The sequence below is a fragment of the Lissotriton vulgaris genome, chromosome 6 (genome assembly GCF_964263255.1).
Source record: "Lissotriton vulgaris chromosome 6, aLisVul1.2, whole genome shotgun sequence".
Lineage (NCBI taxonomy): Eukaryota > Metazoa > Chordata > Amphibia > Caudata > Salamandridae > Lissotriton > Lissotriton vulgaris.
Genome location: NC_141694.1, coordinates 922363636 through 922388197, shown reverse-complemented (window position 1 = coordinate 922388197; position 24562 = coordinate 922363636).

Below are 24562 nucleotides of genomic sequence, written 5' to 3'. Positions count from 1 at the left end.
TTCAATATAAGTCTTTTTTAAAGGATTGCCCTGACTGACAGACTTGAAAGCAATTAAGTGAGGCATTTGACTAGTGAAATATTGAACTAGCTGTGGGAGCTGCTAGGTGTGTAAAGGAAGCTTCATATTGCCTACAGACCGGCTGTCATTGGAGAGGTGGTGAGAGACAACTTATTCTGTAATTTTCTTTTTGTGAACATTTTGAAAATGTTTGTTTAAAATACTGGTTTAAATTGGGAACTTTGGCTTTCCTTTGTACTATTGACTTCCTGCAGTATTACTGTTACCATTTGAGTTGAATTAGAAGGAAGACGGTGTTACAGCAGCATCTCTTTTATTGAACCTATAAGCAAATTGCAATATATATTTCTAAAAACTACAAGTATTCCTCTGGAGAGACGAGAGGAGATGAAAGAATTTTTTGACAAGCTTTACCCTTGCTTTACAAATTCTTCTTTCAGAACAAAGTTAAGGTAGAGGGGATATTGGCTCTAATCAATCAAAGAAAAATGTGCCATTACCGTTCTTCTCTTAAAGAACTTGAGTTATACCTAAAAGTCATAAAGCACTAAACTTATTGTCCAGATCCAACTGAAATGATGACTATTATGCAGCTGGCCAAATCTACAGCAAATTTACACTAGATGAATACATTGGTGACTCTTAGAAGAGAGGAAAATACAATGGAATAACAGAGAACACAGAGACCATGGGCATCTTCCCTCTTACCTGTCACTCAGCTGGCCATTGACTTCTATTGGATTATTGCAGATATCGAAAGTTAAGATAGAGATCTTCAGCATGTTACCAACCACATACCTTCAGAATATTTCAGTGTTACCTAATCGCTAGATATGCTGAAAGTCGGAATTTCCTGAGGACTGAAACAACAATATTTTCTATTGAACTATAAGAACTATCTGGAATTATATCACTCCATTCACTGAAAGGGTAGCATTTGGTTTTATGATAATATGCTTTTTTATAAACTGAAAAATAACAAACATTCATCAGAAGTGAAAAGTTCACACAGACATCAGATATGTTCTTTCCATGAAGGTGTTGATGTGGACAAGAATACATCTAATCTTAATATTCTAGAAGGATATCCATATATACAAAAGAAGGGCAATATCTTTGTGAAAGACTGCATTGCAATGTTATGTTACTTCTGCTAACGACCACACTTATCCCAATTCTCTTCTTGTTTCAAGGTTTAACATCTCAAATATTGCTCCACACATTGGGTTAACCTTTTGGTCCTGCTCATTTGTTTGAAAGTAGTAACTAGTAGATAGGCGGACTTCCATACCTATTTATACAATGCAGACCTGCATTGTGAGGTGAATTGAGACACTGTGTACTTACATGATAAGGCCTTCAAAGATTTGTGCTAAATATTTTGAAGTCACTGATCCTGGTAAAGAAATTAAAAGGTTCATCTTCCTCAAATGGTCCACAACTTCCAAAAGTTCGATCATTTTGTCTCTAAGGCAAGTCTACTATAAAATCCATGGATACTATATGCCAGGCAGTGTTCTAAAAAAACACAGATTTAGTATTGGCACTCTTAATCTGTATGCAATTTGAACATGTTAGAACATATTGTTTTAAACGAAAGAAGAAAGTTGGGAAACAAAAATATTTTCCGACCATTGCTAATCTGGTGGCATGCCAAACTATAAGAGTGAATCCTGTATTTAGGATGAAATGGAGAAATTGAGGAGCATGCATGTGAAGGTGCAAAAGATGGAGTAATACACCTAACTGGGCTATGCCCAGTGAGTAAAAAGATTTTTCCATAATGCTGAAACAGTTGTGCCCACCTTGTCTGCTCCTCAGATTCACTATATCCCGCATCAGTATCAGATTCACTCATTAAGACTGGCATGCTACCAATCTAATTCATTGGCCAACTAGGTTTTCAGCGTGGGCTCCACTCAGCATGACTGACTTGCAACAATAATTCCAAGGTAATGTGTGCCATAGTTCTCCAGACATATTGTTCCAAGTTTTACACGAACATTTCATATTGTTAGAGATTCAGATTTACCAGGTCCAAAAAAGGCTCACCAGGTCTCTAATCTAAGGAGACCCCCCCTAATTGTGTGGGGTACAAACATGTCAACAACATCATCCAGGGGATTGGCCACCCCACATGAAGCTAGCAGGGCACCATATGGACAGTGGAAGAATTAGCCTAGTGCCCATTAACGACTTTTTGGTTTCTAATTACCCTGCCACATATGGAATTAATTGGAAACTACTTTGACAACAACATGCTTCTCCTAAGAAACTTTCCCCAAAACATTTATGGATTTGTGTTTCATCAAAAGAAACTGTAAACTATATTTTGGATAGAATTATTCATTGGTATTTTTGCCTTTTACTATGACATACATATTATTTTCAATGGTGACAGTTTCTCTCCCCTTTTTCTCTTCTAAAATGAGTAAAAGTTATGCTTGTTTTGTTGTTCTCTTGCACCCAATGTATTATTGACTACAAGTCATTAAGTTTTGATAATGTAATTTGGCATAATATTGTTTGTGGTAAATAAGCTTTCTTTGGGACAATTAAATGCATCTTTTTTTCTTTATCTTTAACCACTTGGATGCTATGCTTCTTCTGGTGCTTCAATGTAATTTCCATTGAAATCAATGGAAACTCCATGACGAGTTACCCTTGTCATTAGCGCTGAAGGGGTTAATTGTGTCACAATACCAAGGGAGGTAACATTTTATACATTTTTATAGCTACTTTAGTTTGATCATCTGCAAATGTCTTAGGCTTATATTGAAAATGCAATTGACGGGGAGGAGCTACGAACGCGACCAAAATGGCCGCCTGAGGTCCCAGCTCCTGAGACCCCCGCCGCCCCGGTCCACATCCTGGCATAAATCCTGACCGCAAACAGCAGCCGCAGTTGTAGGAGCCGAACCGGTGACGGGAACCCCGATCGGCGCTCTGATTGGCCGTCGGACTCGGACAGGAGAGTCATTTGCATATTGCGGCCTTGGACCTCAGAAGCCGGGGCCTCAAGTCGCAGCAGTTCCCCGGCTGTAGTGTGTCAATATCGGGGTGGATTTTGTGGCTCTCCGGCACGGTCTGGACAAAGTGAAAGCGGCTCCCTGTGAGCCTCTCGCGGCTCAAATAGTGCAGTGACTGGCCATTGGAGGTGTGGGGGAGGAGGAAGAGAGAGCGTTGACTGCTCACAGCAGTGGGCACTTGAATACAGGGTGTTGTACCTGGAGCGGAGCACCTCCCCCCCTCCCCCTGGACATTTGAAAGCGTAGGCCTACCCGTATGTGGAGACCGCAGACAGTGTTGTGGAAGGTGGGGAGCAGCAAAACGCTTTGCTTAAATGGGGCCCCCACCCTCCTAATTGTAATTGCTGTTGGAGTAGGGGCTGGAAGAGGGGTAATCCGCCAGAAGTTGGATTGTCGCCCTCTGTGGTACATTGTGGCCTAAGAGGCTTGGCCTGTCTCCTTGCAGTAGTGAAATTCATTGATGTGGTATACTAAATACACGGGTGTAGTCTCCTGGTTGGATGTTGGCTTCACGGCGCACTTCTGTGAATTGCCTCCTTCACCTGCCCAGTCAAAGTTGGTGCCCTCGGTGACTGTGTCGGTCCCGTTGAGGGCCGTCTGACTCTTGGACTTGCGGCATATTGACCTGTGGTTGAAACTGTGCATGGTACTCACCTTAGTTTGCCCAGCCTGTTGTGTCACTGGCACCGGTGCACACGCTTTGCGACTGGTCCCATCATATCAGCCTTGGCAGTGGGAGTGCAGCAGAGGCTTGGATCGCGTTTCAAGGGTCACGACATGGCGGCAAGGACTGAGACGGATAAGCTGCAGTCGAAGGCACCCCGAGGCGCTGGGTTCACACAAACTAATACATTGGATCGCAATACTCAACCAAAGGGCTCGCCCTCTGGATCCGGGAAGTCTCAGGAGGTGGGCCTGGAAAAGTTGACCACCGCGGCAGAACCTACGCTGCAGGACGTAATGGCGGCAATAGAGGGGGTACGTACGTCGCTGGGAAATAAGATGGAGTCTTTGGATCATAAATTGGACACTGTAATGATAGAAGTTAATTTACTTGATGCAGACCTCACTAAAACCAGTGAAAGAGTGAAATCCCTGGACATTAAAATGTCTAGTCTTACAGATGATGTGACGTCGCTACAGAGAGAAGTACGTGATCTCAAAACCGCAAGTGATCTAGCAGGTCGTAAGTTGGATGAATACGAAGGGAGGGCTCGTAGAAACAACGTACATATTATAGGTGTGCCGGAAAAGGGGCGAGGGGCAGGCTGCTGATCTTTTTGTTGAAGATGTTATCCTAAATCATTTGAAGCCCCAAGGACTTGGAAAGTTTTTTATGGTAGAAAGGGCACACAGAGTTCCTGGTGGTAGACCGCGTCCGGGAGCCTCTCCCCGACCACTGATCGCGGGGGTGCTTAACTTTAGAGACAGAAACGTTATCCTGCAAGCTTCCAGAAACGGGGGTCCACTCCCGTACGAAAATTCTACTCTTAGCTTTTTCCCAGACTTTACGCAAACAGTGCAAAAACGAAGACAGACCTTTATGGGCACCAAGAAGAGACTTCGTGATAAGGGTTTGAAGTATGCCATGCTTTACACCCTGCCAAGCTGCGGATTGAACACGATGGGAAGGCCTTTTTCTTTGACATTCCTGAGGCTGCAGCGGACTGGTTGGACATGATTCATCCTCGAGAGGAACAACAGAGATGGAGCGGGGATGAGGAGGAGAACATACAAGAAAAAGGATAAGAACTGTTGACATTGAAGTTGTGGTCGACACAGGTTAGGGTAGGGCAAATGTAGTTCCGTGTGGTAAAAGGGTGATTGCTTCAACAGCTTAGATGAGCCTGATATTGTGGCTGGGGCTGGGCGGGACAGTGGGAGCTATTCTCCTCCTCACAGTTACTCTTTGATAGTTTAGTAGATAGATGTCGGGGCTACAGGCACACTGCAAGTTGGGGACGGATAGACACCGTGAGCAGGGGTGCAGGGTGGGGGGTGGTGAGTGGGGTTTGTTTTGGGAGGGGCTTGTTTCTTTTTCTGTGTTTTTGTTTGTTGCAGGCATTTTGTCTCAAGGCATTAATCAGAATTGTAGCACGTACAGGGTGCAGGAACTGGAGAGAGGACTGGCTCACTTCATGTTTCGAGATGGGTGTAGAGGTCTAACAGTATTAAGTTGGAATGTTAATGGGTTGTGGGACAAAATCAAGCATGGTGTGATCCTTCAATATCTTCGACGTCATGCTCCGGATGTTGTACTGTTACAGGAGACGCATTTAGTGGGCAACGCGTGTAGGGCTATGCACAGAAGGGGGTACCGATTGGCTGCCCATGCGGGATTCACTTTGTGGTCCAGAGGGGTGGTGATTATGGTTAAGAACACGCTTCCGATGGTAATTGATACTGTTGTGGTGCATGATAGGGGCAGGTATGTGGGAATAACGGGTCGTTGGGAGGGACATATTCTATCTATAATGTCAGTGTACGTTCCCTCAGGAATGCAAGCAACCACGTTTGTGGATTTAGGGAAGGCCTTACTGGACTTAGCGAGTGGTCATCTGATTTTGGGAGGGGATTTTAACGCTGTGCTCTCGGGCACGAGTGATGGACACCCCCCCCCGGACATGGGACGGACGCATAGATGGCTCTCTATTGACACATTGGTTCTGACTGACTGTTGGAGGTTGCTTCATCCGGACCAACGACAGTTCACCTTTCACTCTGGGGCACATGGCAGCCTCTCACATATAGACTAGTGTTTAGTTCCGGCAGCTCAGGCTCACTATCTTACTGAGGCTACACACCTGGCTAGGGGCATATCAGATCATTCGCCGATCTGGGTTAGATTTGACATTGGCTCGGATTCAGGGGGCAGGATAGCTCCCATCAACCCCTGGTATGTACGTAATCCCAAAATCCGTAGAGATTTGTTAAAAGTGTTGGAGCACTATTTTCAAGAAAATGAGGGATCAATAATATCTCCCCTTTCTCTATGGGAAGCTTTTAAGGTGGGTATAAGGGGACATGCTCTGTCACTGATTACAGGAGCAAAGAAGGAACGGGCTGCAGAAGTGGTTAACATAGAATCTGAAATTGCTAGGATAGAAGCTGACTTAGAACAAGAGGTGACCAGGGCCAAGTTGCATGCTCTACACCTTAAACAACTTGAATATAAGGCACTGGTCACAGAGAATGCTAGAGCCTTAAGTAGAGAGCAGCAGGGCAAAGGACGGGACGCTTATTGCATGGATGGACTGATCGGGTGGTCCTGCAGCTGGAAACGCCAGAGGGCGTAAAAATATCGGATCCCCAGAGCATAGTAGATAATTTTGCAGATTATTTTCGCACAGTATACACTTCGGTCCCGGGACGACCAGAAGAAGACTCCCGCATCTTGTTGCAGGATATCCAACTCCCTGGCTTAACGGAGGAAGATCGTGACTATATGGATAGTGCCCTCACGGCGGATGAGGTTGCCCTGACTGCGGGTAAGGCATTAGGCCCTAATGGTCTCTCGATTGAACTGTATAAGCTCAGACCTGATAGGATAGCACCCTATCTTAGGGATATGTTTGTAGCAGCCCGGGAGGAAGGGAGTTTACCTTATGACCAAAGAGTGACCTCCATAGTGGTTATTCATAAGGAAGGGAAACCAAAGACTAAGTGTGCCTCTTATAGGCCCATCTCTTTATTAAACGCAGAGCCTAAGATTCTCGCAAAGGTGTTGTCAAATAGGCTTATCAAGGTCATTAGTGGATTAATACACGCCGGTCAATCCGGTTTTATCCCCCACAGAAATACAGCGTTGAACGTTCACAGGTTACACAGAGTTTTGGCCAGGGCCAATACTTTGGGAGAACAAGCGAGAATAGCGTCGCTAGACGCAACAATGTCCTTTGACACAATAGAATGGCCCTATTTGTGGGCGGTCTTGGCTAAATTTGGATTTGGACCGGAATTTATTGCCTGGGTTAGGCTATTATATAATGAACCTCTTGCGCAAGTAGTAGTCAATAATCGAGTCTCGGTGGCATTTGGATTGGGAAGAGGCACCCGACAGGGATGCCCACTCTCCCCCTTGTTGTTTTCACTTGCGCTTGAACCGTTGGCAGCCTGGATTAGATGGGAGCCCTCTATCCGAGGTATACGGTGGTCCTCTCAGTTGGAGGACCGGATCTCCTTATATGCTGACGATATTTTACTTTATTTGACATCCCCCAGAAAATCACTTATGGTTGTTTGTGATGTTTTGGCATCCTATGGTAGAAATTCGGGGCTCACTATAAATTGGGGGGAATCATATATGTATGTTCTAAGTGGTGATACCCCGATTCCCCCGCAAACCTGCCCTATACAAGTGGTAACTGATGGATTTAAATATCTGGGGATTTTTATTTCACTTGATCCCAAAATTTGGTACGAAAGGAATCTACTCCCCCCTCTGGCTAGATTAAAAAATGATGTAGACAATTGGAGGTGGTTACCCATCTCCCTTTTGAGAAGGGCCACACTTTTTAAAATGATGTCCCTACCTCGTTTTCTCTACGCCCTTCAAAACACGTTAGATATAGTTCCAGCCAGTTATTTCCGAGAGGTGGAGGAAGTACAGCGCAAACTATTATGGGAGGGTAGACCTCGTATCGCACTGGATAAGTTGACGTTATCATGGTATGATGGTGGTATCGCCCTTCCGGACATCAGACTATATTATTGGGCTTCTCAATTAGCGGCCATAACTCAAGGCACGTATTGGCCCGGCTCAGACCCGGGTTATGCAATGGATAGGTGGCTACTCCCAGGTGGTAATTATAATAGAGCCTTATATACCAAATCGGCAAGTAAAAATTTGACAGGACCCACTAAAGTGGCAGTCAAGATATAGCATGATGCCACCAACTCTTTGGGATGGAAGGGCCGCATTACGCTGGCCACTCCGCTATTTGACTCTAAAAAGTTGGGTAAACTTTGGAACACAAAAGGTTTTGACAAGTGGAATTTGATAGGGATTGCCAGGCTTGGTGATGTTTGGGCTAGGGATAAGATAAAGACTTTCACTGAACTGCAAACTGAGTTTGAGTTGAATGGGGTAGAATAATTCCACTATGCGCAGGTTCAACATGCGTTGAGATCGGTGATCCCGGTAGGGGAGGATGTACCTGAGGCCTCACCTCTGGAAGATAGAATATTGGATGGTAATTTGCCAGAGAAAACTATTTCCCTCATTTATAGGAAGTTGATGAACCATAGAGCAGAATTATTGTTGGAATTGAGAGATAAGTGGATGAGGGATGGTATTGAACTTGACGCTGAGGACTGGCAATCGGCAGTGTCCTCCCCTAGGGAGGTTGCGATCCCGGCAAGACTGCGGTTAGTCCAGTTGAAAATACTACACCGGGTGTATATCACAGGCCCACGCTTGGTCCGGAGGGGGCTATCTGAAGACGACTTGTGCAGACGTGACTGTGGTCAAGTGGGCACGTTCCTCCATATCCTCTGGGAATGTCCCCATGTGGTGGATTATTGGTGTGCGATACACAGGGTTATGCAAGAGGTATTGGGAGTAACGGTGGCACCGGAGGCTAGAAGATGTCTGCTTAACATCTGGGAACCTACAGATCTGAACATAGCACAGACGAGGTGGGTTATTCTAGGGGCTATGATAGCAAAAAGGAATATAGCACAATTATGGGGGTCCAAAACACCACCTAAGTTAGAGGACTGGAAAGAGAGTGTGGACTGGTGCATGTTTCGAGAGAAAACGGTTTATCTGGCCAGAGGTAAACCCCGCAAGTGGGAAACGGTCTGGGGCCAATGGAACCGATACAGGGGTGGCATCTGTGTGCCTCCTGTTGATTTACCACCAGAGGTGTTCGCATCCCCGTGACACGTGTAAGTTGAGATTTACAACCTCCCCTCCCCCCCTTCTTCTTGTATCCCCCAAACAAGTATTATTGACACGTTGTGATAATTGTGGGAAGATTCACTCTCTGTACTGTACACTGATTGAAATGCCTAATGTTAATAAAAAGAAATATAAAAAAAAGAAAAAAAAAGAAAATGCAATTGACCTTGATCAAGTAGGAATGTCAACTTTTTGAGACTGCCAGTACGTCTCTCAGTATGTGCTAAAGGTATTATGGAAATCACTTGTGGATTTGAATTTGAGTAATGTTTATTGTCTAGTCTTCCTGACTTATTGGAACATCTGACCTGAGCAGAGCAGTCATATTGCATTGCTCGCTCTGTGGGGCATCTAGCTTGATTCTCAAGCACTTTTAAAAATCCTTCGTTTTTTGTATTTACTTTCATTTTAATTTCGTTTTTCCCTTGTTTTTAATAGCTGCTCTTCATACTTGCATTTAAGTTGTCAAACCACCGCGCTTTGCGGGTCCTGGGTCCTTTAGTTGCTGCCCCTCGGCAGTTGGGAAGTTCGGCGGCCATATTGGGTGAGGGGAAGGACGCTGGGCGCGCAGTACACGCTCTAGCGCCTAAGGACGCTCGACCTCCTCTTAAGGAAGTCATGCTGACGCGCAGCGGTCACACGCTGCGGGAACGCCGGATCATCGCCGGAGTCACGCCTGAGTCCAGCCCGTCTGCGCCCGTCCGCGCTGAGGACGGGCTGCAGGACGGCCTGCATACTGATATCTCGCACTCCGGCTCAGGTTGGTTAACTCCTAATCTCCCTGCCAATCTGTCTCTATTCTCAGATCTTTGCGTCCCCACACACCCGCCTCCTGTACGTCTTGTACTTTACCTACTCATTATTTCACATGTGCTGGCTGTGGCTTTTCCACCGGCAAAATGTTGCTTTCCAAGACTCAAACCACTAAAGCGCATCACCGGGGTAGAAGGAAGCCTACTAAAAAACTTTTGACCTCCCTTCCTCTCCAATTTTGGAGTATTAATTGTAGATCGCTCCCCAAAAATAAACTTCATCTATTTGACTTCATAAATGATGAGTCGCCTGACGCATTGTTTCTGACTGAGACCTGGCTCCACGAAAGCTCTGGACCTGACATTGCCATAGCCGTTCCTAACAACTATGTGATAATACGTCAGGACAGGGCTTCCGGGAAGGGCGGGGGGATTGCTATTATTTTTAAAAATATCTACCAATGTAAGTTGGAGACGATTCTCCTCTCTGGATGCGAGGCCGCACTTTTTAAATTAATGATTGGTCCTTAATTAACGCTTTCTGGTCTTCTGATATATCGCCCTCCGGGCTATGCTGGACCTTGGATATCGTCGTTGGCTGATATCACATCTCCCGTGCTACTTAAAACGGCTAATTTCACCATTCTTGGTGACTTAAATATCCATCTTGAAGACACTGAAGGCACACTCAGTCAGTCGTTACTGTCTGACCTTGAAGTTTTTAATCTTTTACTTCGAAACTCTGGGGCTACCCACTCTGCTGGTCACCTGTTAGATCCAATTATCTCTAACTTACCTTACGATTGCTCCCAAAAGGCCCGCCCACTAGAATGGTCTGACCATTTTGCGGTACATTTCATGCTACCTCTCCCTTTAACCAATTTTAAGCACTGTGTTGGTAAGAGTAAGCCTTCCTATCGGTGGGATAAGCTTAATCTGGTGGCATTCAATCAACATCTCACTGATTCTACTCCGAGTCCGGATAGCTCTGGAGTTGAATCTAATGCTGCAGTTTCCCAATGGTTAAGGGATGCTGTAATCGCATCCTCCCCTCCGTTATCTAACAACCACAGATCCCTTCATCCTCCTGCACCTTGGTTCTCTGAAGATGTAAAATCACAACGAGCCAAGTGCAAGGTTTTGGGAAGGAAATGGAGACTTTCCTACTCCATCTCTAGTAAGGTAGCTTACAAAGTAGCATTAAAGAGCTACCATGGCAATTGTAAATTGGCCAAGGCCACCTTTACGGCATCTACGATAATTCAGGCACAGAATTGTCCACGGACTCTCTTTGCAGTAGTGAAGAAGCTAACAGGAGCAGACACTACACCTTCTCCTCCGGCTCTGGATAAACCACAGTGTGATGCCATTGCAGATTTTTTTATTTCTAAGGTGGAGCGTATTCATGAATCTTTCAAATGCCTCCCCGCCACCTGTTCACCCCTTACCGGTGACTACTTTTAGCAATCCTCTTCCTCCCCCCTCAATGTATATTCACAACTGGCTACTGTTCGATGACACCACTTTTCTATCGAGCCTGAACAGTATTAGGTCAGGCTCCCCTCGGGACCCTGTTCCTATGAAAATTCTAAAACAGTTGGACCTTGAGCCTAGGAGAGTCCTGATGAGACTCTTAAATACATCTCTCACAGAGTCCCTGGTGGCGCAGGAGTGGAAGCATGCCATGGTTGTTCCCTTGCTGAAAAAGACCGGAGCGGACACCTCTAACCTATCCAACTTCAGGCCCATATCCCTGCTGCCTGCATGTTCCGAAATCTTGGAACGACATGTGAACACTCAGCTTAATTCGTTTGTCGAGAACGTGGGATATCTTCATCCGTCCCAATCCGGGTTTCGCGCACACTATTCCACTGAATCCGCTCTCCTCGGGGTGACAGAGAGGCTTCGGCATGGTATCGATCGCGGGGAAACCTTTGCACTCATCCTTTTGGATTTGAGTGCAGCATTCGATACCGTGTCTCATTCCATTCTTCTTGACTCTCTCCGCTCCCTTGGTGTTGCTGGATCTGCGCTGGCCTGGATTGCCTCCTTTTTAGGTGAGCGCACCTTTCAGGTGTTTATGACAAAAGCTGAATCTGCTGTCTATTCATCGGCACACGGCGTCCCCCAGGGGTCGATTCTCAGCCCTCTGCTGTTTAATATCTATATCAGACCCCTTGCTACCATCGTGGAGGACGCCGGGTTCACGATTTATTCGTACGCCGATGACACGCAGATCGTGTTCTCTCTTTCCAGCAGTGAGGGCCATGAGGTCTCCGCCTTGAAATCTGGCCTGTCACGAGTTGCTGCTTGGATGCACGACCATCTGCTCAAGCTCAATGGTGACAAGACCGAGGTCATTATCCTGGGCAAGAATAAAGATCTGTGGGGCCCTAGGCATTGGCCCAGTGATATGGGTCCTCTGCCGAAGCCAACCCCCGTCGCCCGCAACCTTGGCTTCCTCATAGATGATAGGCTCTCTATGAGACAGCAGGTAACAAAGGTCGCTGCAATCTGTTTTTCCACCTTAAAATGGTTGCAGAAGATTCTATGGATGCTGCCTTGCTCCACTCGGAGAACTGTCGTCCAGGCCCTTGTGATTTCTCGTATTGATTATGGGAATGCGCTCTATCTTGGGGCCGATAAGGCCACCATAAACAATCTTCAAGTGGTGCAAAATTTGTCAGCTCGTTTGTTGTGTAATGTTCCCCTGAGATCTTCTGCAGCTCAGGCTTTACGTGACCTTCATTGGCTCAAAGTCTCAAACCGCGTAAAATGTAAAACTTTATGCCTCCTCTTCAAAATTAGGCAGGGCTCAGCACCAAAATACCTGCAAGACCTGGTTCAAGTCTATAAGCCTGGTCGGACTCTAAGATCTTCCACTAGTGGCGATTTCTTTGTCCCCAGAATCAAACTGGCCAAAATGGGCGGCCGCTCGTTTTCTTATCTTGGCTCAAAGATGTGGAATGCTCTTCCGCTGGCTCTGAAAGCTGAGACTGATCTTCTCCCCTTTCGTAAAAAACTGAAGACCCTTTTATTCAACTAATTTTCTGCATAGTATGTTCTGTTTAGGCTTTCTGCTTGTTTCTTTCTTTCATCTATCTCTGGCGCCGGGAAACCCATTGAGGGTAGCTGCGCGCAATACAAGTTCAAATAAATAAATAAATAAATAAATAGTCACAGAGGTGGTAAGGCTGAGCGATCTGTCTTTTTAGGATTTGAAGTTAATGGTACTAGACTGTCATCTTTCTGTTTGTTTTGAATGACACCTATCACTTGCTTAACTAAATGTAACTTTAATTTCAAGGCCTTGTCTTCATAGCTCATTGTAATCACTTTCTTTTGTCATTTTGTTACTGTAGCTAAGTTTTTAAACAAGATAGTATCCATCAATATCCGCTCTGGCTGAAATAATAACATCGGCCAGAAAGCACTAACTATGCACTACATACCCAGCAGGATTGATGAATGCTTCGTGAATCCACAGCCAACATGCACCATATGAATATGCTGGCTATCTGCAGACAAAGGGAAATGGAATAAGAGACAAAACAGAGACACTGGACATAGCCATTCTGACCTGATCAGAAAGATCTTTATCATCTTATCACACATACAGCATCTAGTACTTTCTGTAACAAACAACATTCCTTTATAATATCACTACTTCTAACCCTCTTATTTCTGTGAGCTTAAAATAAATATTATCTATGAAACCAATGTCAAAAGCATCTTGAATTACATCACTTCATTTACTGATAAGGTAACTTCCTTTGTGCTTTATGAGAATATGCTTTCTGGTTTGAAATTTATTTCAAGGTTATTTTTGGTAAATTGAAAAGCAACATTCATCAGATTACTAAAGTTCATATAGACATCAGATGAATATTGCTCTACCCAATACTGCTACCTTAATACACTATGGTCGATATTTGCAAGGACTTATCTCCGATCTATCTCCACCTTAATGCATCAAAAGTGAAGATAGATTTAACGCCCCATTCACAAGCTGGTGCAAACTGCAGACATCGCCAGTATTCCTGCGATAACTGCCCCAAAATTCATCTCCACAGTGGACACCACAAACTAACCCTAATGAGGGTGCACAGTCAAAATATCGATTCCTAATTATTGACCTACATTATTATCGAGTTTAAAATATCGAAGGTGAAGAATATCGAGGTCAAGAATATCGTTGGACAGAATATCGACCCTAAGGTAAGTAATATCGATTTTTTTATATCGATATAAGTAATATCGAAGTTAGTAATAACGATATCAATTATATCGATGTTACTAATTTTGATGTTACTAATATCGATATTTGTTTGCTGTTATGTACTTTATTATGTATTTTATATGTATGTGTTATATGTTTTTTTAAAGAATTTTATTTGTTTTAAATTATATGTGTACTATTTTCTGTATATTAAAAATGTTATTTTTAATTTAATTTTATGTTTTAGTACTGGAGTGGGTTGTGGGTTTATAGGGGAATAGGGTGGGAAGTAATTTAATTATAGTAAATTAATGATTAATTTTTTGTAATTGTAATTTAATTATAATTAATTTTTGCGTTTAAGTTCTGTAGCGGGTTGTGGGTTTATAGGGGAATTTGGGAAGTTATTTAATTTTAAGTAAGTAATTATTTATTTTTTATTGGTATTGATAATTTTTTTATTTCTAATTAATTATTAATTGGTAATTAATTATTTTAATTGCTAATTAACTTTTTAATTGGTAATTAAGGTTTGTATTTGGTAATTAAATGTTGAAATTGGCAATTAATTTTTTTAATTGGTAATTAAGGTTTTTATTGGAAATTACATTTTTTAATTGGCAATTATTTTTTTTAATTGGTAATTACATTTTTACAATTGGCAATTGATATTTTTATTTGTTAAATACTTTTTATTAATTGGAAATTTATTTTATTAATTGATAATTAATTCTTCATAAAAATATGTTTTTTATTTAAAAATAAATGTATTGTTTACCATTTTTTAATTAATCAATTTTTAATTATCAATATTTTTTTGTTTTGAAAAATATTTTTGTGTTTAATATTTATTATTTGGTAATTTATATTTATTAATTCATATTTATTGGTATTTATTGTTAATTTATTGTTAATTAATTATTCCATTTTAATTATGTTTTTAGTAATTATTAATGGGAATTTGCAAATGATTTAGAGTTATTTCAAAAATTAAATTTTTTATTATTTTATTTACAAAAATTATTTATAAGTATATTATATTTAACTTCTACGCTATCCAATGCTTTCCCTACTGTTGCACTCTCTGGAGTGGGAATAGTAATTTTTACCCCTACGCTATCCAACGCTTTCCCTACTGTTGCACTCTCTGGAGTTGGAATAGTAATTTTTACCCCTACACTATCCAACGTTTTCACTCTCTGGAGTTGGAATAGTAATTTTTACCCCTACGCTATCCGACGTTTTCCCTATTGTTGCCCTCTCTGGAGTGGGAATAGTCATTTTTACCCCTACGCTATCCAACGCTTTCCCTACTGTTGCACTCTATGGAGTTGGAATAGTAATTTTTTCCCCTACGCTATCCAACACTTTCCCTACAGTTGCACTCTCTGGAGTTGGAATAGTATTTTTTACAACTCGGCTATCCAATGTTTTCCCTACTGTTGCACTCTCTGGAGTTGGAAAAGTAATTTTTACCCCTATGCTATCCAACGCTTTCCCTACTGTTACACTCTCTGGAGTTGGAATAGTAATTTTTACCCCTAGGCTATCCAACGTTTTCCCTACTGTTGCACATTTTGGAGTTGGAATAGTAATTTTTACCCCTATGCTATCCAACGCTTTCCCTACTGTTGCACTTTTTGGAGTTGGAATAGTAATTTTTACCCGTACGCTATTCAACGCTTTCCCTACTGTTGCACTTTTTGGAGTTGGAATAGTAATTTTTACCACTACACTATCCAATGTTTTCCCTACTGTTTCACTCTCTGGAGTGGCAATAGTCATTTTTACCCCTACGCTATCCAACGCTTTCCCTACTGTTGCATTTTCTGGAGTTGGAATAGTAATTTTTACCCCTACGCTATCCAACACTTTTCCTACTGTTGCACTCTCTGGAGTTGGAATAGTAATTTTTACCCCTACGCTATCCAATGTTTTCCCTACTGTTGCACTCTCTGGAGTTGGAATAGTAATTTGTACCCCTACGCTATCCAATGTTTTCTCTACTGTTGCACTCTCTGGAGTTGGAATTGTAATTTTTACCTCAACGGTTTCTCTACTGTTGTGCTCTCTGGAGTGGGAATGGTAATTTTAAGTTCTATGCTACCCAACATTTTTATTACTGTATTTCTTTACTTATGGATTTTGAATAGTATTTTTATTTATTTAGTTATTTAAATTTTTTGTATAAATTTTGATAATGTAGTATATAATTAATTTAAAAACTATTAAAGGTATATTTATTTTTTTAATTTATTAAACGTAATTCTTGCTGTTTATTTATGTTTTTTGTTTCATGTTTGTAAATGTATTTGTAATTTATAATATTTTTTATCAATTTATAAATTAATAAAATAATTATTACAACTTATTGTTAAGTATGTATATATTATATATGTTCTGTATATGTTTCATTAATGTATTATTATTATTATTATTATATATGTATTATTTATTATTTTTAAACATTATTAGATATTTTTAATTATGTTTATTTTATTTATTAGTGTTATTTACTTTATTTTACATTTATATTTTTACAGAAAAAAAACAATATTTTTTTTCGATATTTTTGTCCTCACCATGGTGTAGATAGGATGTCGATATTCTTGCCTTCGATATTTCTGCCTCGATATTCCTGTAAGTCGATATTTTCTAGGTCGATATTTTGTCAGTGATTCCCTAATGAGATGCAGAGTAGGCGTTCCCGTGCAAATACACACGAACACACCAAGACACCACTTTCACAACAAACTGCCAGATCTGAGTCAAAACCACGCGATAAGCCATGGTAGCAGCAGGTACTTAACACCTGCCTCCTGCAGGTTTAAAGCCGGACGACTACCTGCAGTAGGTAACGGAGCCCCGCACAGTCACACCAGAAGAACAAACGGCATCATGGAGCTACTCATCATGCAGCTTGGAGCCTCAACTGGGCCACAACACCCACCGTCACCACCCCCAGGAACAGGACCCACCCCCTCCCCCCGGACCATCACAGAGGCAGCGCAGAGTAAGACAGTGGATCTATCGAAAACGCACCAGTCTCACAGACCTCAAGCCCGAGGAAGTCATTGCCCACTACAAGCTCAAAAGGATAACCATCATCCGCATCATGACCCACATTGCCCACAGGTTGACAGTCCCAACAAAGCGGAGAACCAACATCCCTCCGCAGACAAAGCTGCTGGCTCTGCTGCACCTATTGGCCTCTGGTACCTTCAACCAACAACTGTCATAGTCAGAGGGGTCTCACAGCCAGTCCTATCAATGTTCATCACACATATCCTGGATGTCATCCTCAGCTTCATACCCCAGTACCTTCAATTCCCCCACACTGCGCAGGAACAGCAAGAGACCAAGCAAGGCTTCTACGCCACAGCTGGATTCCCAGCCGTGTTGGGGGAAATAGACTGAAAACATGTCCCACTTGTGCCACCTGCGGACACTGCACATTACTACCACAACACAAAGCACACACATTCCATTAATGTGCAGGCAATAGGGAATGCTCACTAATGTTGTTGCAAAATACCCCGGCAGTGTGCACGATTCCTACATCTTCCAACAGTCCATCATCAACCAGCGCTTCCAGGATGGCACAAATGGAACTGGACTGCTGGTTGGTAAGTGCCAAGTCAACAGACCACACACCTCAAAGCCACCATCACACAACGCACAACTGTGGGAATGCAAACGTGACCAAACCACATACAACATGTCAATCAACATGCCCACCTACCAGACACAACCACACAACTCCATGGTGATCCTGGGCTACCCCTGCACACAATACAGCCATTTCATGGCACCACAGCCACACAACAGCTGAACGTGTGTAGATGCAGAATGCAGCCATGTGCGAAGGATGCAAGTGACCTGTGAATGGGAATGTACACAACGACAAGTGAGGCATGGATGTGCAGGACAGAGATGGGTATGCAAGCCACAGATATGTCCATGCAGACCACAATTGCTGGTGACTGGAGACTAGTGAACAGTGGACGCAACCATGTCCCCTAGGCCGTGGCTCAGATAGCGGAAATGTCGCTCACTGCGTCCCCCCCCTGTGTGCATGAACGTAGTGGTTTGGCCCTGAGTATGCCAGGGCTGCGCAGGGGTGGGGATAAAAACCCTGTGGCGCAGAGCGTGGTTCTCTCCCGGAAAGGCCAACATTAATGACAGGGCGGGGCCTCACAGTCTACCAGGAGGCCGATGCCGTGAGTAGCGGGCCTGCAACACTGTGCGCCTGCTGCACCCCAGGATGCTGATACCCAGACCAGGCCTGCCTGCCCCAGCACCCCAAGGCCGCACTGCACACCTGCCGACACCGTTGTGTGCAAAGAGGGCCCATAACGGGCAGGTGCAAGCTACAAACCCCAGTCCCGCGACCTCTGCAGCCTCCGCAGATCATCGCTGGCCCCCACGATGCTGGCCCACATTACTCCTTCCTCATTGACATACTCCACCAGCGTACTCTTCGTCCCAGTAGGTCCCACATGTGGAACTGTGTCCTGAGTCCTGAATGGCAGTGACCCCAAGTCCGTGGCAGCAGCCACAGCACCAGACTCCCTTCGATCAGTGAGGCATAATTCCATGTCGCAAGCCTGCACCACATGGTGCCAGTAACCCTGTTCAATGAAAGTCGGCGACACATGGGGACACTAACCCTGTTCAATGCAAGCCGGCGACACATGGTGCCACTAACCCTGTGCGCCGTGAGTGACTGTCAGCTTCTAGCAGACCATCGTTGGTGTCTGAGCCTGTGGCCTGGGGGTTGTCATCAGTAACAGGCAGTTACGGACTTGGTGTCTGGCATGAGTCTGTGGCATTCATATCCACCATGTTGCCGGACACAGCTGACATGTGCCCTCTACATCATGCTCTGGGGTAGACCTCCCATTCTCCCCGAAACACTCAGCGGAAGGCACCTATGACACATACGAGACCCTGCTCTGCCCTCATGACCCAACCCCAGTCTCCCGCAGGTCAGCGTCCCTTGGCGGTGGGCCCGCTTTGGTCGTTGTGCATCTGGGGCCACTAACCCTGAGCAACTCAAGTCATCCCCCTTGTTGTTCTGACATTGCTTTTCTGAGTGCCTGATGACTGTTGGAGTTGTTGCCAGCACCAGCTACTCCGGGGAGGCTAGCTTACACTCACCCCAAACACGGCCACCATAGGCATCACTGGATTAGTGGGCCTGCCATCACATCCTGCCGAACCAAGTATTGACTCTATTCTCCCTGCACTGTCACAGGTGATCAAGGATATGCACTCTGCCCTTGGATGATGACACCCCTCCAAGACCAGAATACAGCTGCCCAGAGGCAGTACAATGCGGCTCACATTCGCACCAGGGGCATCGTTGAATGCACATTTGGCATCTTGATGGCACAGGAGGAAAGCTCCTGTACAGCCCGGACATCGTGTGCAAGATGATCATTGCATGTTGTGTGTTGCACAATATCTGTGTACGCACCAATGCCCCATGGATCCCAGTTCCAAAAGTACCGGACGATGATGGGGATGATGGGGCAGGTGGCCCACATCCCACTGCAGCTGTGGCAGGAATGGCCCGTAGTAACACCATCATTGACAATTACTTCTCATGAGCACGTGGCATTGTGGCCGTCTCTGGCAATCATGGGACAGTACAAAATGTCCAACAGCACAGCATGTGTGAATAAAACATATTTGCAGGTTACAGGTTGTACTTGTACAATGTTATGTCACAGTTTCCTGTTGTGCCAGATGTGATTCGCCATGTTGTGCACATTTGCGGCACCAGTTGTGTCCTGTGTTCTGTTGTGTCGGTGTTGGCGTTTGTACCCGGATGTTTTCAATGTTGAGGTGCACTTATACTTATGTGCGTATTCTGCACGGTGGGTGATTTGCTCCTGCAGCTCTGATTTGTCTGCCAATGGTCTCTTTCATGCGGTGTGCCTGTCAGCAAATGGAAAGCGTTAAGGAAATGGACTGTATAACTCATATATTTAGATCTTAGGAATTGCTGTTCCAACATAGATGAGCCCCATATGACAAGTCAATCTCCTGGGGGGCTTGGCTGAGGGAAGCGCTAATGGGGCAAGTCAAACTCACAAATATCTTGGAAATGACGACTTAGTTGGCTATTTCATGAAATGTCCAATAAACACTGACCTCAACAAACACACCAACCACACACACACACACACACACTCACATGCTTGCACACATAGACACACACACAAAGACACACGTGCACACTCACACACACACACACATCTAAAGAATTCGAAGGATGACTATATTGGAAAGAACACATAAAGGTCTATGCCATTTGCATACAGCACTTGACCATCTACCAAAAAGGTAGTCTCTGGCTCCCCCACAGACTGTTGTCCCCCTCACATCCTACGACAAGTTTTCACCGCCTGTCCCAAACCCCCTCTGGCACTCCTCAATAACTCCCTTAGACTCGGTTTGGTCCCCGACTCTTTCAAGATAGCTGAAGTTGTGCCTATCCTGAAGAAACCTAATGCTGACCCCTCCGTAATGAGTAATTTTCGTCCCATTTCATTGCTCCCATACCTCAGTAAGGTGCTCGAGGCCCACGTCACTAACTTTCTTTGTTCATTCATCGAACGTTCTCAGTTCCTCGACACGCAACAAGCTGGCTTTAGGCCAGCTCATTCTACTGAGTCAGTCATCCTCTCAGTTATGGAGGAACTTGGGATTTTAAGTCCAGCCAGGCCTTGGTGCTCCTGGATCTGTCGGCTGCTTTCGACATGGTCGACCACGATATTTTGGTCGACCGTGTCGGCGAGGCCGGCATCCAGGGGCCAGCCCTCAGGTGGATCCACTACTTTCTGAGCAACCGACACCAGGCAGTCCGCCTTTCCAACTTCTCCGCCGAGAAAGTTAAGCTGACATGTGGTGTCCCACAGGGATCTTCCCTTTCCCCTCTTCTTTTTAATTTGTATTTGACTCCCCTCATTCAGTCCCTTTGTGGTAGTAAGGTCATTGCATTTAATTACGCTGATGACATCCAGCTGATTTTTTACATCGACTCCTCTGACCACTCAATCCACCATTTCCCGTCCACCATGTGCCTCATTAGCAATTGGATGGAGGCCAATCACTTAAAGCTCAACCCCGTCAAGACCGAGCTGATCTTGACCGGAGGCACTTCCAACCCTTGGAATTCTAACTTTTGGCCCCTCCGCCTTGGTTCCCCCCCGCCCTGCTGATTCAGCTAAAAGCCTGGGAGTCATAATTAATAAACATATTTCCATGAAGCCCCAGATTAGCGCTTTGGTATCTTCCTGCTTTTTCCATCTCCGCAAAATCCGCAAGATCTCTTGCTTTTTAACCACTGAGGCTCTAACTCTGGCTCTCCTGGCCTTGGTCATCTCCCGGATTGACTACGCCTATTCACTCTATGTTGGCATCCCGGCTTACCAGCTTCACCGTCTGCAGCTGGTACAGAATCAGGCTGCGAGACTGATTTTCCATCAACCCAGACACCATCATGTTCGTCCCTTGCTCAAAGCTCTCCATTGGCTCCCAGTGGCTAAACGCAGTGAATTTAAACTAGGCTGCACCACTTTCAAAGCTCTGGCCGGCCTTGGTCCAGCCTTTATTTCCTCCCTACTTCACCATTATTTCCCTTCTCGTAACCTTCGCTCTTCCCACCTGGCCCTACTCACTATTCCTACTTTTAACCGCAAAAAACACGGTGGCCTTAGATTCTCTTTTCATGCCCCCTCCTCCTGGAATTCACTCCCTTTGGACTTGAGATTAACCACTTCTTATACCCGCTTCAGATCTCTCTTGAAAACTTTATTGTTCCGCCAAGCTTACGAATAGTCAAACCTTCTGTCCATTAATCTACACTGCTGACTGTCTGCCTCTCCCCTGATCATCAGCGCCATGAAACCGTTTGGTGTAAGCTCGCTATAAAGTATTTTTAACATAACATAACATCTTCTCATTTTTGTTTTTCAGATAGACAGAGGCCCACATGCGCTGTCTTAGCACAAACCACCAGACTGATGTGATAAACAGTTATTTCCCCAGATTCTAGAGGGAGAGTTTTATTTTTGTCGTACTCTTGATCGTTCCTGGCCTGTGAAATAATGGTCATGCAAATATGTACTCGTAGGGTAGCCGAAGTAGCCTCTTTAAGGTTCGCACATTTATCTCCGTAGACAGAACATTAGTTATGTCCACCCGCGTTATGTGACACATGGCGAGCAGCCCTACTGATCTTGTTCTGCTTCCTGGAAAACGAATAAAAATCTAAGTTATGAAAAAAACATAAAAATGTTTCCCATCACAGGTTCTTTGTAGCTTTGTTCAGCGCTGTAGTCATTTTATTTAAATTTATGGGAGGTGAAGTCAAACTGGTCTTAGGGGCATATTATCAAGGGGGTTTATCTCCGCTTTTTTGGCTTTAAAAGCCAAGAAAGCGGAGATAAAATTATCTCCCTATTTCCTTGCTGTCGCTAACACCAGTTAGTGCCAGCTAGTAGGAGATAGCGACCATCTTGAGCCCCGCTTTGCATGTCAGTGATATTTATCACTAATGACATGCAAAGTGGGCGTGCCAAGATATTAGCGACTGAAAAAAGTTGCTAACATCGCTTTCTCCTATTACCAACTTTTGGAGATATTCGCGCTAAGCGGGAATATCTCCAAAAGCTAACACCTGCCCTGAGCAGTTCTTAGCCATGTTATCCAATGGGAGGTGGATAACATGGCTAAGAGCATTAGCTCGGTAATGCATGAATATCGCTGACTTTTCAGCGATATTCATGCTTTGCAGCGATTTTTATCGCATTTGCGTTAAACCTTGGTAATACCAAGGTTTATTTTCGGTAAAAATCGCCGCAGCTCAGCGGTAAATTTTTGTCTCTAACCAAGCAATAGCGATAATTATCGCTATTGCTTGGTAATATGCCCCTGTATCCCCTCATTGATCTCTCCCTGGGCTCAGGAGGCCAGGGGGGCTAATCTGTAACTGGAAAGTGCAGCAAAATGTTTGTATTCTGAGAGGCAGAGAGCAAAGGAAGGCACTGGAGAAAGCTAAATGAAAATGCATTCTGTAAAACAATCATACATCATCATAAGAGTTCAACATTAGTGTGTTTTTGTTCATAATCTTTTCAAATAGATTTTTTGAATTTTCCTGACATATTTAGATTCCGAGATGTCAATTGCTGTCTTTCTAAGGGGTGGTAAAGATCTGAAAATGAGCTTGTTATTAATATTTCAAAATTCAATTATCAAAAAATGTTTCAAAATCAAATTAACTGAAACAAAATTATTAAATATGGTAAAATTTTGAAATCATTAAAAAATGCCAAGTACTGGTCAAGGTGTAATAGGACACGTGAAGGCTCGTAGAAGTCATATTCTCGATGTCCACCCATATATCAATAGGAGGGAGTAATGGCGATGGAGTTTGGAAATAGGTAAATTTACAGTTTTAAATAGTTTCAAGGTGCAACGTAAACGTGGCAAATATTTCAGGGCAAACAAATATTTTGGGGGTATATTCACAAGAACATGTGATAACTACAGCAAGAGTAGCGTAACGCAACTTCCAACATTGCAGCCCATCCCGGGAAAATAACTCTGTGACAACGTGGAATTCACAACACGGCGGTAGCATGCAATAGTCTGCTGAAATCGCGAACAATGTCCCCGATACAACCACCTTGATGGAGACAAAAACACAAACCACAACACCAAAAAAACTGCAATGGGCCAAAGCGTGAAGGGGAAATCAGCGATAAGCAGCGCCAGGCCTGCAACACGCACCTGGTAGGTGGGAAAAATAACCATAAAAGTAGAAAAAATACCCTAATACAACCTGACCAACACCCAAACACCATGGAGGCAGCCAGAGCAGGTGCAGTGGACGAGAGCAACCCCACAAGCACCCCGGACGACCTGCCGGGGACCTCGGGGACAGGGAAGGGCAAGGACAAGAAGAAGAGGAAAACGAAGTTCAGTCCGCAGGCGAACAGGATCATAGTAATGGAGGTGATCTAACACCATCAACAACTATTCTTCACCTCCAACGTGTCATTGGGCACAAAAAATGGAATGTGGCGGGACATTGTGGACAGGGTGAATGCTGTTGGTAAGCACAAGATGACAATGGACGAGGTCAAGAGGAGATGGAATAACATCAAGCGGCGGACCAAGGAGAAACTATCTACCAACCATAGGGCAGCAGCGCAGACTGAAAGTGCGGGCCCAGTGCCACAGCTCGAGCTGGATGACATGGAGGAGCTGGTGTCGACAGTCATCAGTATGGAGACTGTGGCCGGATTCGGCGGATCAGACACTGATCGACAGGACATAACACAACGGCAACAGGGTGAGTGACCACCAGGTACTGGGGGGACGAGTGGAGATGGACACAATGGCACACATGCTCAATCAAGCAGAGCACAGTGCACACCCATAATGACTCTGGATCCTCGCCCAGATCTGCAGACTGTCACAATGTACAATGCCATGCTGTCTGAATGTCAACATGTACCATGCGGCTACATACATGTGAACACATTGTAATACACAATCTCCCCTTCACATCACAGGGGCACCGTCAACACCTCCTGCAGAGCAGTCCCAGCCACTCTTTACT